Source organism: Carlito syrichta, unplaced genomic scaffold (genome assembly GCF_000164805.1).
Source record: "Carlito syrichta isolate Samal-C Ts95f unplaced genomic scaffold, Tarsius_syrichta-2.0.1 Scaffold311222, whole genome shotgun sequence".
NCBI classification, from domain to species: Eukaryota; Metazoa; Chordata; class Mammalia; order Primates; family Tarsiidae; genus Carlito; species Carlito syrichta.
This window is the reverse complement of record NW_007255318.1, coordinates 400,977-416,408: the sequence shown is the minus strand read 5'-3', so window position 1 is coordinate 416,408 and position 15,432 is coordinate 400,977. Positions and strand designations below refer to the sequence as shown.

Genomic DNA, 15,432 nt, shown 5'->3' with positions numbered 1-15,432 from the left:
AAAAACTATAAGCGGAGTAGTAGCTGAGTCTCTAGGCAATATAGTCAAAGCTCGAGGTTCAAAAATTAAAAACAAGCCCTTGATGCATTTAAGGGAGTCCTGCTACATATAGGCTAATCAATACCAGGAGACTGGAAGACATTCTAAAATTTCCTCAGATCATTTATTTCAAGTACTCCTTTTCCCAGTTTCCAATTCATGAACAAAGATATTTTGTTAATTCTATTTCAGAAAACTTTTTCAAGTTGTTTTATTTACATTGCCAAGTCTTAAAAGATCACTAAAGTTAGCTGGACAATAAACTAGGCAGACATTGCTTTGCAAAAAAAGGAGAGCCCAAAATGCCACTTTCTATGGAGAACCCACAGCAGTTTTATTCAGAGCAAAAAAAAAAGAAATTTCTTCTTCTTTTTTTTTTTTTAATGCTGAATGACACCTATAACAGCTTTATTTTTGAAGGTGGAATCCCCCAGGCTTGTGATGGCATGAGTGCCTTTGGCCTAGCGGCAGAGCTGTGCAGGAAGGGGTGGGCAGGGATGAGGCAACTGGCCCCGGACGCCAGCAGTTCCTTGGAGATACCTCACATGGGCTCCATCTGCAACTCCTCCCCCGTCCATAGCCTTGATCTGATGGAAGGTGGCATGGAGCCAATGACCACCGGGGTGCCTCCCAGCACCCAGAAGACTGCCGAGCCTGCACCAGCCAGCCAGCAGAAGGGGAAGGAGACGCCTCCAGCCAGAGCTTACTGATGGGCTGGGCTCACCTCTTGGCCAAAGAGCACAAGCTTGGACTGCAACGTGCGCAGATAGAGAATGTAACAGGCACCAAAGAAGACAGCCAGAGCCACCAGCAACATGGGAGATGCCACCACGCAGTACAGGATGAGGCCCAAGAACACGAGCACGTAGTTGCTCTGGTAGTACTCCATGTTGCTATGAGCCGCTGGTGCAGCTCGCCCTGGTTGCGGGGCCCCGAGAAGTGCTTCTGGTCCACGAAGGCTCCCCTGGGCCGGATGGTCACACAGCGCCGCTCCAGCCGCTCACGGCCTGCGCCATACGGAATGAGCTTTGGCAACAGGATCGTGGCGCTCAGCCCTTCTGCTTCAGCATCCTTCTGGGCCGCATGTCTGCGTTGTGAGGGGTAGAAATGGCTGTGTCGAAAAAAGAAATTTCAATCATACTAGAGGAAACTCAGCCATAGGCGGTACTCAAACTACACATGCAGTGAGCATAATGTTCTACTAATACAACTGATTTGTTGTTGCATTTGCCTACTGTTTGTCTAATACTAACAATTATTATTATTATTCATATTTTTGAGATAGAGTCTCACTCTGTTGCCCAGACTGGAGTGCAGTGGCACGCTCTCGGCCACTGCAGCCTCGACCTGCTGGGCTCCGGTGATCCTTCCGCCTCAGCCTTCCAAGTAGCCGGAATTACAGGCATGCGCTACCATGCCCGGCTGATTTTTTGATTTATTGTAGAGATGAGGTCTTGCCAAGTTGCCCAGGCAGGTTTCAAACCCGCGGGTTCAGGCAATTCACTCACCTTGGCCTCTGAAAGCGCGGGATTATAGGCTGAGCCACTGAGCCCAGCTAATATTAACAATTATAAACAGATCAGTGCAACTAGTATTTGAAGCAATCCTTACAGTGTTACAGTGTCAGGCACCACATTTCACTTCTCTTCACACCGCTGGTTCTTGAAGTGCAAGGCGAAGGCAGGAAGATCGCTTGAGGCCAGGATGGTGGCATGTGCCTGTAGTCCCAGCTTCTCAGGAGGCTGAGGTGGGAGGAATGCTTGAGCCTGGGAGTTCAAGAGTACAGAGAGCTATGATCGTGCCACCACACTCCAGCTTGGGTGACAGAGTGAGACCCTGTTTTCAAAAAAAAGAAAAGTTATTGTTAAAAAATGCTGACACAGAGATGTGAAGTGAGCATGTGCTGTTGGAAAAATGGTGCTGATAGACTTGCTCAATGCAGGGTTGCCACACACCTTCAACTAGTAAAAAATGCATTATTTGCAAGGCATAATAAAGCAGAGTACAATAAGGCGAGTTACACCTGTATTCACTAAGTATGTGTTACTACTAATATTAAGTAACTAAATAAATAATCTTTTTCTTCTTTTTTTATCGTAGTCTACTAATTCCATGTCCATGAACATGGACCTTTCAAGTCAGCAGATCTGCAACTTATTAACTGTGTGGCCTTGGGCCAGTTACTTAATTTCTCTAATCTGAAAATGGGGAAATAATAACCACTTTATAATGTTGAGAGGCTTAAATGCTACAGTGAACATCCTAGTGCTTAACTGGCACATGCTGAGCATATTGTTATTTTATTACTCTTACTATTGATAATAAGTTAAGTGGTACACGAATCTGTAGAAATTTTAAAAAAGTGATGTGTGGAGATAAAATATCTAGTGACTAATGTAAGGTAGTATATGAACAAATACATGATTGTGTGGAACACACTGGGAATTTGAAATGATATATTGTCAATTTAAATTTAGTTCAAAGAAAATGCTACACTTGTATTTTATTCCAACAGAGTAGTTGCATAAAATATGTTTTATTTGAATTGATTCATTTGAGGGGGAAGGGAGAAATTCTATTTTGTCATTTTCAGCAGATGAGTGCATTTTGAGTTTTTACTGTTTATTACAAGCCTCTAACAAAGACTATGCATTGCGAAAATAAAAGGGAGAGGAAATCCTCCCTTAACCGAAGTTGGTTTTTGAGGACCCAGGGTAGAAGTAGAGACTGGCTTGGGTGGAGGCATGAGCAGAGACTCTGAGGGAGGGTGAGCAGGATGTCTGTGCTGGCCCAGCAAGAGCCATTCATTTGTTTACTTGTTGAGCAGTGTTCATGGGGGACCTACTATCTGCTGGTTATGGTTGTGGAGACTGCAGGGTCCACTGTGACCACACCAGGAGAAAAATTTCTGTCATCATGGATGTTATACTCTTGTGGAGGCAGTAGACAAAATAGACAAACGTGTGAGTAAAACACACAGTTTAGCCAAGCACTGTGGCTCCCAGCACTTTGGGAGGCGGAGGTGAGAGGATTGCCTGAGTCCAGAAGTTCTAGACCGCCTGGACCTCATCTCTACAATAAATCAAAAACTTAGGTGGGCATGATGGTGCACGCCTGTGGCTACTTGGAAGGATCATCTGAGCTTAACAGGTAGAGGTGTGCCACTACATTCCAGCCTGGTCAACAGAGTGAGACACTGACTCCAAACAAGCAAACACACACACACACACACACACACACACACAGTAAGTGCTAAGGAGGAACAACAGAGCAGAAGAAGAAGGGGGAGAGAGTGCTGGGGCTTGGGGCATGGGAGGATTGTTTCCTGGCAGTGAGGGAGGCTCTCAGAGCAGAGACTTGGGGGATGTGGAGGGCACTATGCAGTGGTTGGGGTGCAGCGTTTCCAGCAGCATCTGGGCGAAGTCACAGCAGGCAAGGCCCTGGGGCAGGGGCAGGGGCAGGAGAGAGCAGGTGGGCAGTGTGGGCAGGGCAGAGTGACCACGGTAGAGGGGAGGGAGGCTGATGGGAGGAGGCCAGAGAGGACCTTGCTGGAGCTTCAGATCCCAGGAGGAGCTTTCCTGTTAGAGTCAAGGTCAGAGGTGGCAGGGCCAACAGTACGTGTTTTAGGCTTCTTGAGCTATACAGTCCCTGTCACAAGGATTCAAGTCTGCACCATGGCATGAGAGCTGCTGTGGATATGAACAACTGAGCAGGGCTATCTTCAAATAACATTTTATTATGGCCAGTGAAATGTGAATTTCAGATAATTTCCGTATGTCGTGAGTTGACATTTTGTTGACAAAAGTCAACATTATTTCGCTGACTTTTTCTGACCTTTGGAAGTGTACAAGTCATTCTTAGCCCACATGTTGTATTGAAGCAGTAGTAGTCCAGATTTGGCTTGTGGGGGAGGGGTAGCATGCCATGCCATGTTCTAACGTGACACTCATGGCTACTGCATCGGTGGAAGTAGATTATAAGGCACAGCACACAAGAAGAGAAGCAGGTGGGAGGTATTTTCAGGAATCCAGCAGGACTTCATAATGGAGGTTATGAGGAATGGTCCGATTTTGGTTCCATTCGCAGGTAGAGCCAACAGGGTTTTCTGCAGGAGTACAAAAGTATGGAGGGGAGGGAGTGTGTCCTGAGGCAGCTGGAGGATGTGCCTTTGTGGCCTGGGCCTGGGTCCTGTGGCTTCCTTGCCAAGTGGAACCTCAGGTAGTCTCGTGCCATGTTCCTGGTGTGGGCGCAGATAACCTTGGAGTGCTTATGCTCATCTCTTCTTCCAGAGATCTTGCTGCTTAATAACATGAAGCCCATAAATTGCCGTCACACATTAGGGAAATCTTGTGATATTTTTGATTTATTGTATTTCAGCATAATTGCTTTCCTTTGTAATGTGTGTACTTTATGCATTTAAAAACATTCTAAGGAGGGACTTATAGGACCTCACCACTGTCTAAAGGGTCTGTAGCACAGCACAAGTCAAGACCTCCTGCCCCCAGTTGCCCTTTGTGCCCTTGTGGAAGGCTGACTTGTTCCTGGATGTTCAGGACGTGTACAAGCCATTGTTTCTTCATCTTCAAAAGCTCTCTCTTGACCCTACTTCCTGTTCCACTTACCCCTGCCTTTCTCTGCCCTCCTGTGTAGCAAGCCTCTGCAAGGCTTTTTCCCAACGCCTTCCACATGTTCTCATGCCAGCACATTTCAGCCGTGACTTCCTTCTCATGACTTTTCCAGCTGCTCCCGTGTGGACACCCATGACCTGCTCGTGACTTGCCCCTGGTCAGTTCTCAGGCTTCTGCCCACTGGCCATCTGGGCACATGTGACAGCTTCTGTCATCCCTGAAGCACCCCCTACCTGGCTGGGCAGACACCATTTGCCTGGTGTTCCCTCCACCACACTGTACCTGCGGGTTCTTCCCCACCCCTACTTCCTGTAGAGAGCTTCAGGACTCAGGCCTGGCCTTCTTCTGTTCCATGTCCACATCTGCCACCTTGTTGATGTCATCAAGTTTCGTGAAATACTCTTTATCCTTTGATAAATCCAGAATCTGTATCTCTAGCCCAGGCTCCAGCCTCATGTCCAGCTGTCTTCCCACATCCCACTGGGTGTTGAGTAGACCCTCAGACTTAACGGTGAGCTTAACCCACCCTGCCAACCTGTTCTACCTCTAGTTAGTGGCAGTTCCAACCTGTCAGTTAGTTATTTAGGCCTAAAGCTTCTGAATTATTTTCTTGCCTCCGTTTTTCTCTCCTATTGCGCATCAATCCTGTCTTGGCTCCATTCCCCAAGCATATCTAGAAGTCAGTCATTTCTCACTACCAGAGTTTCTGTTGTCCTGTTCAGACCACTTTGATTTCTTGCTAGTATGGTGGGAATCGCCTCCTGCCTGGTCTCCATGCACTTACGTTTTGTCTTTCATCAACACAGTAGCCAGAGTGGTGCTGTTACCATCCTGGTCAGATCAGGTCAATCTGACAAGTCCCCCACACCCCCTGAGCCTTCTAGCCCACTCAGAGTTCAAGCCAGTCCTACCGGGGCTACCAGGCCCTACGTGACCTGGTCCCATGACTTCACCAGACTCCTCTCCTCCCATTCCTCCTGTCTGCCTCATTTCCCTCCTGCCTGTTTCATTTCCCTCTTGGCTGTTCACACCAAGCATACTTCTGCCACAGGGCCTTTGTATCTGCTGCTCTTTCCTCCTGGAAAATTCTTCAGGTATGACTTACTTCTGTTGTGGGAAAACAGAGTCCATGACACCGAGGCTATCTTAGCAAGTAGCAGTTTTATTAGCGCCCGTGACTCAGCGGGTTAATGCTCCCAAGCTGAGTAACCTGGAGAGGGAGGAGAGGGGTCTTATACCTTAGGTTGGGTAAGGGAGGGGGTCGGGTTGTGTGACTGTACATTTTCTTTGGAATTTACAAGGTTTACCTAGCAAAACCAGATTTTCAGAGAACAAAGGATATGCATAAAAGCAGGGGTTGTAACTTCACAAAGAGAGGATTTGGGTTAAGGTTGTGAATTGGTTACTGTCTTGGATTTCCAGGAAAGCCATCTTTGGCTATTTTGTTTTCTCAAGCAAAACTTGTCTAACAGGTTTTTGGAGCTTGCAGATTGATCTTTAAAAGGAATACTTTTAACTGTTATCAGCCCCTCTCTGCCACACTTCCTTACTACTTTCAAGGCTTTGCCCAGATGCCATCTTCTAGTGAGGCTTCCTGACCACCCTGCTTAAAATTGCACCTTTTCCCCACTCCTTCCTTGCTTTGTTATTTTCTCCTTAGCACTTCTAATGTGCTGTGTATTTTACTTGCTTGTATTTCTAGAGGTGAGTCTCTAGAGGATGACCATTTTGATACGTTGGGTGCCAACCAGCAGTACCTAGAATGTTCTTGCCTGGTGGACACTCAGGACATCCTGCTGAGTGAGTGGGGGCCGGAGGGTGAGCTGCAGCTTGAGGGAGTTGAGAGGCCAGTGTTGTCTGAGGGATTTGACTTTGGAGATGTAGACCAAGTCTATACTCTTGGTGAAAGAACTGTTTCCAAAAGCAGGCTCAGTAAATATTTGTCAAGCTAGTAAAAGCAAACAGACACTGAGCTCAACATTTTAAGAAGTCATGTTGACCTGTGCTCTACAAGCGGTGAAATAAAGTGGTGGTATATGTTATTTTTCATTACTTTGAAAACAATATTAGATAAGTAGGGCATTTAAAAATATTTTGTCTGGCTAGATTTAGATTTAGAACTTTCTCTCCAGACTATTGTGTGGGATAATCTGCTGCTTTTCTGTAAGTAAAGGGGTTTGATTTTAAAATATTAAAATTTTGAAGTTAGAGAAGGAGTACTGAGAAAATGCCTAGGGAAGGTGTGTTCTCTCTCCTCATCCCACCCTTCAGCTTCTCCTGAGGTGTTTCCAAGTGTTTAATCTTCTCATCAAGGATCCAGCTGAATACATTTCAGGAATGAAAGGCAGACTCTCAACCGTGTCATTTTCTCAGAGAAAATTGGATTGTTGGTAATAACAATACCTGTCATGCTGAGAAATGGCTGAGAGGCTTATGACCAACTTTGTTGTGGTTTGCTCTGTAATTTATTTCTTGTATTTTCAAGCACCAGGAATAGGAAGCTGACAGCATGAGGGGCTGCGAGCTGTGAAGCAAGGTCTCGGTCTCCTTCCTATTTCTTCTATAAAATGATTTTTCGATTTAAATTGAAATAACTGTTCCATTTAAATTATTCCATTTAATTGGGGTGAGAGGCAAGTTATGTTTTTGTAGTTGAGTGTTAAGACGAGAAAGTTTTTCTTTGTTTCATTTACTGCCTATTTGTCATGTGCAACATGATTGGTGATGGTAAGAGTCTGTTCATTCCTTTTCCTCCAAAGGGACTTTAAAAGTGATGCCTCCTCCCATTCTGACTGCTTTGGATATAGGGGTTTTCATAGCCAGAGACTGTCTTTGCTGTATCAGGAGATGATAAGTCATTTTACCTTGATTTGCCCCCAAGGGCAGAGTTCTGTTTCGCCACTTTAGAGCTTAATTATACTATGCACTGTGGAGACAATGTTGAGTTATGGGGTTGTGTCCTATCTGCAGTAGGGCCCGTGTTATAAGGGCTTGTTATCAAATTTTGAGGTAGATAGAAGGGTTACCAGAGTAGTAGTGAGAGGCCTTGAAACGATGGGCCATGAGCAATGGTGGAGGGAGATAGCAGTGTTTGACTTGAGAAGAGGAGATGTGGGAGGGAGTATGAGGATATCTGGGGACATGTGGTGGGCAGTTAAGTGCAAAGGTGAGTAGTACCAAGAAGGGCAAAACCAGGGCTGGTGGGAAGGCGGATTTCAGCTCAGGGTAGTAAGAGCTGCCTTACAATTGGTCTGTCCAACAGGTGGTATCTGCATTCTGTATCACGGAAGGGAGGCAGTGTGGATGAGTGATTAGAGTGTTGTGGTGAACTCTGGATTGCAGAGCTCTGGAGCCCATGTATGGTGAATGTGTGGTCTGCAGGTGTGGATTCCAGATTTACTTGCTGGGGTCGTTTTTCTTTGCTTTTCCCCTTTATTCCAGAGATTAGAGGGAATGTTTCCTACTTCGTGGGTTCCAAGATGTCTGTGCTCAGCCACATCCTGCTCACCATGCATTGTGCACAGTGGTGGGCTCAGGGAGGAGGAATGGATAAACTGGGGGTGTAGACCTAACCCTGCTGGGGCCTCTGCTTGCGGTGGGGGTGGTGAAGTTTACATAAGAGAGCTCACAAGTGCTCGTTGGTGTTCCTGCTGGTTCTGCATTCTGGAGCTCCTGTCCTGGGCCAGGCCCAGACTGTGCACTGCGTTCTTTGCTTTCATCACAAGACTTGTGAGTTACCTGGTTTGTTACTGTACACAGGAGGGCACTGATCCCCAGAGAGGTGAGGGGTATTTGCTGCTTGCTTCAGGTCGCGGCCCAGTGAGTGATGGATGGGAGCGTGTACTGCTTTTGACCTGGCTCAAGCAGAGCCTAGCTGTGAAGGCTTGGGTGCCTTGTCAGGAAAATGGGATTTTAGGCTCATTTTTTTTATCTTTTAAAAAGGCTGTCTCTTGCTTGTTTTCTTGTTCTTATCTTCCTGTTAGGCAGAACAGTTTCGTAGAGCCTGACTATCTGCAGTGTGTGATATAAAACAGTATCAGGATGTTCCTTTTAAACTGTGTTCCACCTCCATTCTCATTCTGGCAGTCTGCTTTGTCCCCCTGGAACCGTCTGTGGCAGGCCATGGGGAGCAGGGAGGGAGTTACAGCCGGAAACAGCATGAGAGGTAGTGTGGGAAGCCATTGAGGTACAGCCTGAGGGTAAGTGGGCTCCTGGGGCCTTGTTCTTGGAAGCCATCACCGGGGCAGCTGTGCTCTGACCAGCCTTCCTAGGACATGCCCTCTTAGGAAAATTTCTACCCTGGAGGCTGTCGTTCTTCTGCACATAGAGCTTAAATTCAGTTCAGTGGTTTTAGGCTGAAGCTCAACATGATAAAAAGAATACTTTGGGAGCAGTGATTTAGATACACTATCTATGCAGAGCTAACAGATGACATTTTGGTCAGGAGCCTGTCTAGTTATGACTGTACAGACCTAACCCAGTCCAGAAGCCCATTGTGTGTACCACGGTGTATGGATAGTGGACATGGGACTACCTACTGATAGCTGCAGTGTTCAGAAGCCTAGGCAGGAACAGCATGTAAGATTTAGACCTGTTACCTGGTCTGGGGCTCAGACACCCTCACCTTTCTCCTGGGGTCTCCCTTCAAATGTCTCTGTGTAAGAGGATGCTTGCTAGTGGGGAGGAAATAGAATGGAGGGTGGGGGGCACACGGCAGAAGGAACAGGGTAGACAGTTACTTTGGCAGGAGTGAGTTGAGGTCAAGGTTGTTCCTCCTTAAATACTAAGGGTCTGTTGAGTTCCTGGCCACACTAGAATTTCTGAACACAAATCAGGGCTTGGGACTAGGATGAGAGCTGGAGTTTGCTTTTAGGAGAGTCCTAGAAGCATAGTGCCTGTTGCTTTCCTGTTGTCCATAGCAGCTATTGGGGACTAAATGTTAAAAAAGTTAAAATAAATTTGGGTGATTTGGCTCTGGTCTTACTTCCTTTTGTAGGTGCAGTACATTGAAAAAACAGAGACTATGTAACGTTGGCCAAACGTGTGTGTCTTCGTTAGAGTTTCTTTCTTTTCATTTAAGTCTCTGTCTGGTTGTCACCTCTTTGAGGTCTTTCTTGCCATCTCAGCTCAGAGTGGGCCCTTCCTCCATCACTTTCTCTTATATTGCTGTTTTTTAAAGTTCAGGTCAGGCACAGTGGCTCATGCTTGTAACCCCAGCACTTTGGGAGGCTGAGGTGGGAGGATTGATTGAACCTAGGAGTTTGAGACCAGTCTAGGTGACATAGAACATAGCAAGACTTCGTCTCTACAGAAAACAAAAAAATAAAAAACATTAGCCAGGCCTGATAGCATGTGCCTGTGGTCTCAGCTACTTGGGAGAGTGAGGCGGGAGGATCACCTGAGCCCAGGAGATGGAGGCTGCAGGTGAGTCGTGATTGTGCCACTGTACTCCCGACTGGGTGACAACAGACTGAGACTCTGATTCAAATATAAAATAAAATAGAAGTTCAACTTTGAGGTAGTATTATAATGTACACACAGCAAAGTCATCCTGTTTTAATTGTAGTCAGAAGAGATTTGACAAATTTATACACACACACAATGGTGTAAACACCACCTGTTGCAAAATGGAGCCATCATCTGCAGAAGTTCCCCAGTGCTCTTCCCAGTCAGCCCCTTTTCTTCAGACCCAACTCCAGAAGGTGCTGATCTGCCTTCTATCACTACAGATTGGATGTTCCTTTCTAGAGTTTTATATTCAATAGCCCTTCCTTATCCACAGGAGATACCTTCCAAGATTCTCAGTGGATTCCTGAAACTGCGGATAGTACTGAACCCTATATAGACTATGTTTTTTCCTGTACATACATGCCAATACTAAAGCTTAATTTATAAATTGGGCACAGTAAGAGATTAGCAGTGATAACTAATAATAAAATAGACAAATTATACCAATATGCTAGCATCACTGTTCTTATGCTTTGGGGCCATTACTAAATAAAATGAGCATTCCTTGAACATAAGCACTGAGACACCACCAACAGGCTGGTCACTGAAATAGCTACTGAGTGACTGGCAGGTAGTATACAGTGTGCATACACCAGACAGAGATTTGATTCATGCCCCAGGTGGGACGGAGCAGTACAGTGTGGTTTCATCATGCTTTCGGAATGGCATGCAATTTAAAATTTATGGGTTGTTTATTTCTGAAGTTTTCCATGTAATATTTTCAGACCCTAGTTGACCACACTGTGGAGACACTGTGGAGAGTGAAACCACAGATAAGGGGGATGAGTGTAAATGGAATTGTGTCGTATGATCTCTTTGGTTCTGGCTTCCTTTACTCAGTGAGTGCTTTTGAGTTGCATTTGTCATTTTTTCTTTTTCTTGCTGAGTAGGATTCCAACATTTGGATACACCGCAATTTACCCATTCCTCTCCTGGTAGAAATTTGGGTTGTTTCCAGTTTTTGGCTATTACAAAAAACCTGCTGTGAACATTTGGATCTATATCCAGTGTCGGTGTGGATATGTTTTATTTCTCTTGGGCAAATACTACCTAGGAATACAATTGCTTTGTTGTATGGTAAGAGTATGGTTAACTTTATGAAAACTACTGAACTTGGTTTCCAAGGGGGTTATATCATTTACACTCCCACCAACAATGCACAAGATGGTTGTTGACATCTTTACCCAGACTTGATGTGTGATGGATTTAATTGATATGATTCTGACTGTAAATGTTGATTATCTTTTCCTGTACTTATTGGTTATTGTGTATCTTCTTTTGTGAAATGTCTCTGAACCTTTTGTCCATTTTTTATTGATTTGTTTACCTTATTACTGAGTTATAAGAGCTCTTTATATATTCTAGATACAAATTCTTAGATGTACATATTGTAAAATTTTTTTTCTAGTCTGTGGCTTGTCTTTTCATTTTCTTAGTGATGTCTTTTGAAGAACAGAAATGTTTATTTTATAGAATCCCAATTTATCAATTTTGTAATGGTTCATGCTTTTTATGTCCTAAGAAATTTTTGCAGCCAGGCTTGGTGGCTCAGCCTCTAATCCCGTGCCTTGGGAGCCTGAGGTGAGTGGATTGCCTGAGCCCACAGGTTCAAGACCCGCCTGGGCAACTTGGCGAAACCTCATTTCTACAATAAATCAAAAAATCAGTGGTAGCGCGCGCCTGTAGTTCCAGCTACTTGGAAGGCTGAGGCAGAAGAATTGCCGGAGCCTGGCAGGTTGAGCCTGCGGTGGCCGGAAGCGGCCACTGCACTCCAGTCTGGGCGACAGAGTGAGACTCCAACTCAAAAAAAAAAAAAAGAAATTTTTGCCTACCTCAAAGTCATGGAATTTTAAAAAATGATTCCTTTTATAAATTGTGTAGCATAAATCTATGCTCCATTTTGAGATAATTTGTATATATGAAGTGAGGTAGTTAGTAAATGTTGATTCCTCTCCCCCTCGTAGATAGCAGCTATTCCTGTATCCTTTGTTGAAAATGATTATTTTTTCCCTATTGAAGTATCTTGGCAACTTTGTCTAAAATCATCTGACCACATATTCAAAGCATTATTTTTATGGTTGTGTGAATAAATGAAAAAATGAATTTATATATTATGCCTTTGAAGGCAAGTCAGGATCTTGTAGTGCTTCCAAAGTATTATGATGAACGTTTATTTTCATACCCTAGTGAATTATTTTTTAATTAAAAATTCCATTACAAAGACATGACAAGTAATTGCAAAACCTGACCCTACACTGGACCCTGACTGAGAGGGAAAAAAAAATGCTATAAAGAATATGAATAGATCAAGTGACAACATTGGAATGGGAACAGTAAATTAAAGTTTTGTATTAATGTAAGTGTATGAAGTTGACAGTTGTTTTGTGGTAACATAGGAGAATGTTTCTATTTTTAGTAAATACATGCTGAACTAGTAGTAAAGGGCCATAATGGATATAATTTATTCTGAAATGTTCCTCCCCAAAAAAGTGTGTGTGAAGTTGGGAGGGACAGAATGAATGAATGCAAATGGTAAAACAAAAACACTTTATCATAAGCGTTAGCAGCAGGCAAATCTGAATAAAGGGTATACTTTTTTTGCTAACCTTGAAATTATTTTTAAATAAAAAAATTTTTTCAAATGTTAAAAAGAATCCATTGTTACATCAACTTGTTGGCTTAATATTTGCCTTTTCTGGCTGGACTCGGTGACTCAGCCTGTAATCCCAGCACTTTGGGAGGCCAAGGTGAGTGGATTGCCTGAGCCCACGGGTTTGAGACCCGCCTGGGCAACTTGATGAGACCTCATCTCTACAATAAATCAAAAGTTAGCCGGGCGTGGTAGCACGCGCCTGTGGTTCTAGCTACTTGGAAGGCTGAGGTGGAAGGATTGCCGGAGCCCAGCAGGTCGAGGCTGTGGTGGCTGGGAGCGGCCATTGCACTCCAGTCTGGGTGACAGAATGAGACTCTAACTCAAAAAAAAAAAAAAAAAAAATTACCTTTTCCATAAAAACAGAATTTAAATGTATTAAAATAGTCATTAGCAGTGATTGTAAAAAATCTAGGTTGCTATGCTTATGCTTATTTGAAATAGAAGTAGAGCTTTACCTGAAAATTAAATGGTCATTCTAAAGATGTAATTTATCATTAAAAAAAAACACTTTTATTATGACGTCTATGTTGTACTTCTCTCAGTCTCTGAAATCCAACTCTCAGTTTTGTTAGGTAAACTGTCCTGTTTGAAGTTTTCTGATGATAACTATTATCTCTTTCACTTTATTTTTAGTTGCCTAGTTTGATTGATAACAGTGTAAAATTATTATACATCCCTATGCACAAGAACCCCTTGTGTGCCTTAGTCAAGAAGATGGAATAACTTTTTTGTTTTATTTTTATTTTAAAGATGTGGAGTACAATTCAAGATACAGGTTCTGTTCGGTTCTTTTCTTTTATTTATTTATTTTTTTTTGAGTTGGAGTCTCACTCCGTCGCCTAGGTTGGAGTGTAGTGGCATGCCTACAGCCATTACAGCCTCAACCTGCTGGGCTTAGGCGATCCTTCCACCTCAGCTTTCCAAGTAGCCGGAACTACAGGGGTGTGCTACCACCCCCAGCTAATTTTTGATTTATTGTAGAGACGGGGTCTTGCCAAGTTGCCTGGGCTGGTCTCGAACCCTCAGGCAATCCACTTGCCTTGGCCTTCCAAAGTGCTGAGATTACAGGCTGAACCACTGGCCTTCCAAAGTGCTGAGATTACAGGCTGAGCCACTGATCCCAGTGAATCACTGTTAAGTTCAGGTGTCACCCAAGGATTTAATGTGAACCTAATTGTATGTTAAGTCCTCTATTGTATTTGATCTGTTTTCTGCCACAACAAAGTCAATGGAAAAAGCCTGTAATGCTACCTGACACAGATGACCTACTTCTGGGAGAGAATGCTGAGAGGATTTTGGGGAACTCAGCACAGCTGGTGAGTTCTTGGTGGTACTTAGTTGACCTGGTCAGTGAGACCATCTTGTTCACTTGCTAAGGATAGAGAGACCATCTTCGCCACATACCATGTTCAGTGAGACCATCTTAATCACCTGCCATAGTTAATGAGACCATCTTGACCACTTGTGGTGGTCATTAAGAACATCTTGTCCACTTGCCATAGTCAGTGAGACCATCTTGATTACTTGCCATGGTCATTGAGAACATCCTGACCGCTTGCCATGATTGGTGACAGCATTTTGTCCACTTGCCAGTCAGTGAGACCGTCTTGACCACTTGCCATGGTCAACAAGAACATCTTGTTCACTTGCCATGATTGGTGAGAACATCTTTTCCACTTGCCACAGTCAATGAGAACATCTTTTCCACTTGCCATGATTGGTGAGACATCTTGTCCACTTGCCATGGCCAAGTGGGACCCATTGCTGTCTTATTCCACCACTTGCAACTTTGTCTTAGGTTGACTTAGCTTAGAGACTTTTGTTTTCTTCAACTCTTGTCATTGCTGGGGAGTTTACATATACATTTATATATATTCTGTGTAAATAAACCTCGTTATAACCTGACCTCAGACCACTTCTAAATTATTGTTTTTAGTTTTTCTCTTTTATCTATCTATCTATCTATCTATCTATCTATCTATCTATCTATCTATCTATCTATCTATTTATTTATTTTGAGTCGGAGTTTCACTCGGTCGCCCAGACTGGAGTGCAGTGGCCGTTCTCGGCCACCGCAGCCTCGACCTGCTGGGCTCCGGCGATCCTTCCGCCTCAGCCTTCCGAGTAGCTGGAATTACAGGCATGCGCTACCACGCCCGGCTGATTTTTTGATTTATTGTAGAGATGAGGTCTCGCTGCCCAGGCGGGTCTCGAACCCGCGGGCGTAGGCAATCCACTCACCTCAGCCTCCCAAAGGCGCGGGATTACAGGCTGAGCCACCGAGCCCGGCTAGGGAACCCATTTTTTTTTCCCAGTTATTTATTTCTCCTCAAGTATTCAGAGTAGGGGAGCAGTGGCATGCTGGTACCAGTTTGTGAGAGGCTATTGTCAAGTTTTCAGGAAGTTTGGTAGTCAATTAAACATAGCCATTCTTAACAATAAAATTTTATAATTCATAGTTTCACAAATTATATCAAAAAGGTAACACTCAAAACTCATCACTTCCTAATTATTTGACTACATTTTACTATTAACTATGCTTTTAAGATTATTTTTATTTTTTTGAGTTGGAGTCTCACTCTGTCGCCCAGACTGGAGTGCAGT

At 44.1% G+C, this 15,432-nt stretch overlaps 1 protein-coding gene and 1 pseudogene across 2 annotated transcripts in view; one reads left to right on the top strand and one right to left on the bottom strand.

The window, feature by feature from the left end:
- The window catches only part of ACTR3B (ARP3 actin related protein 3 homolog B), an 81,108-nt gene that overhangs the window by 58,810 nt on the left and 6,866 nt on the right, over positions 1-15,432 (top strand). The gene's annotated exons all lie outside the window — the stretch shown is intronic.
- LOC103271100 lies at positions 581-14,573 on the bottom strand (annotated as a pseudogene).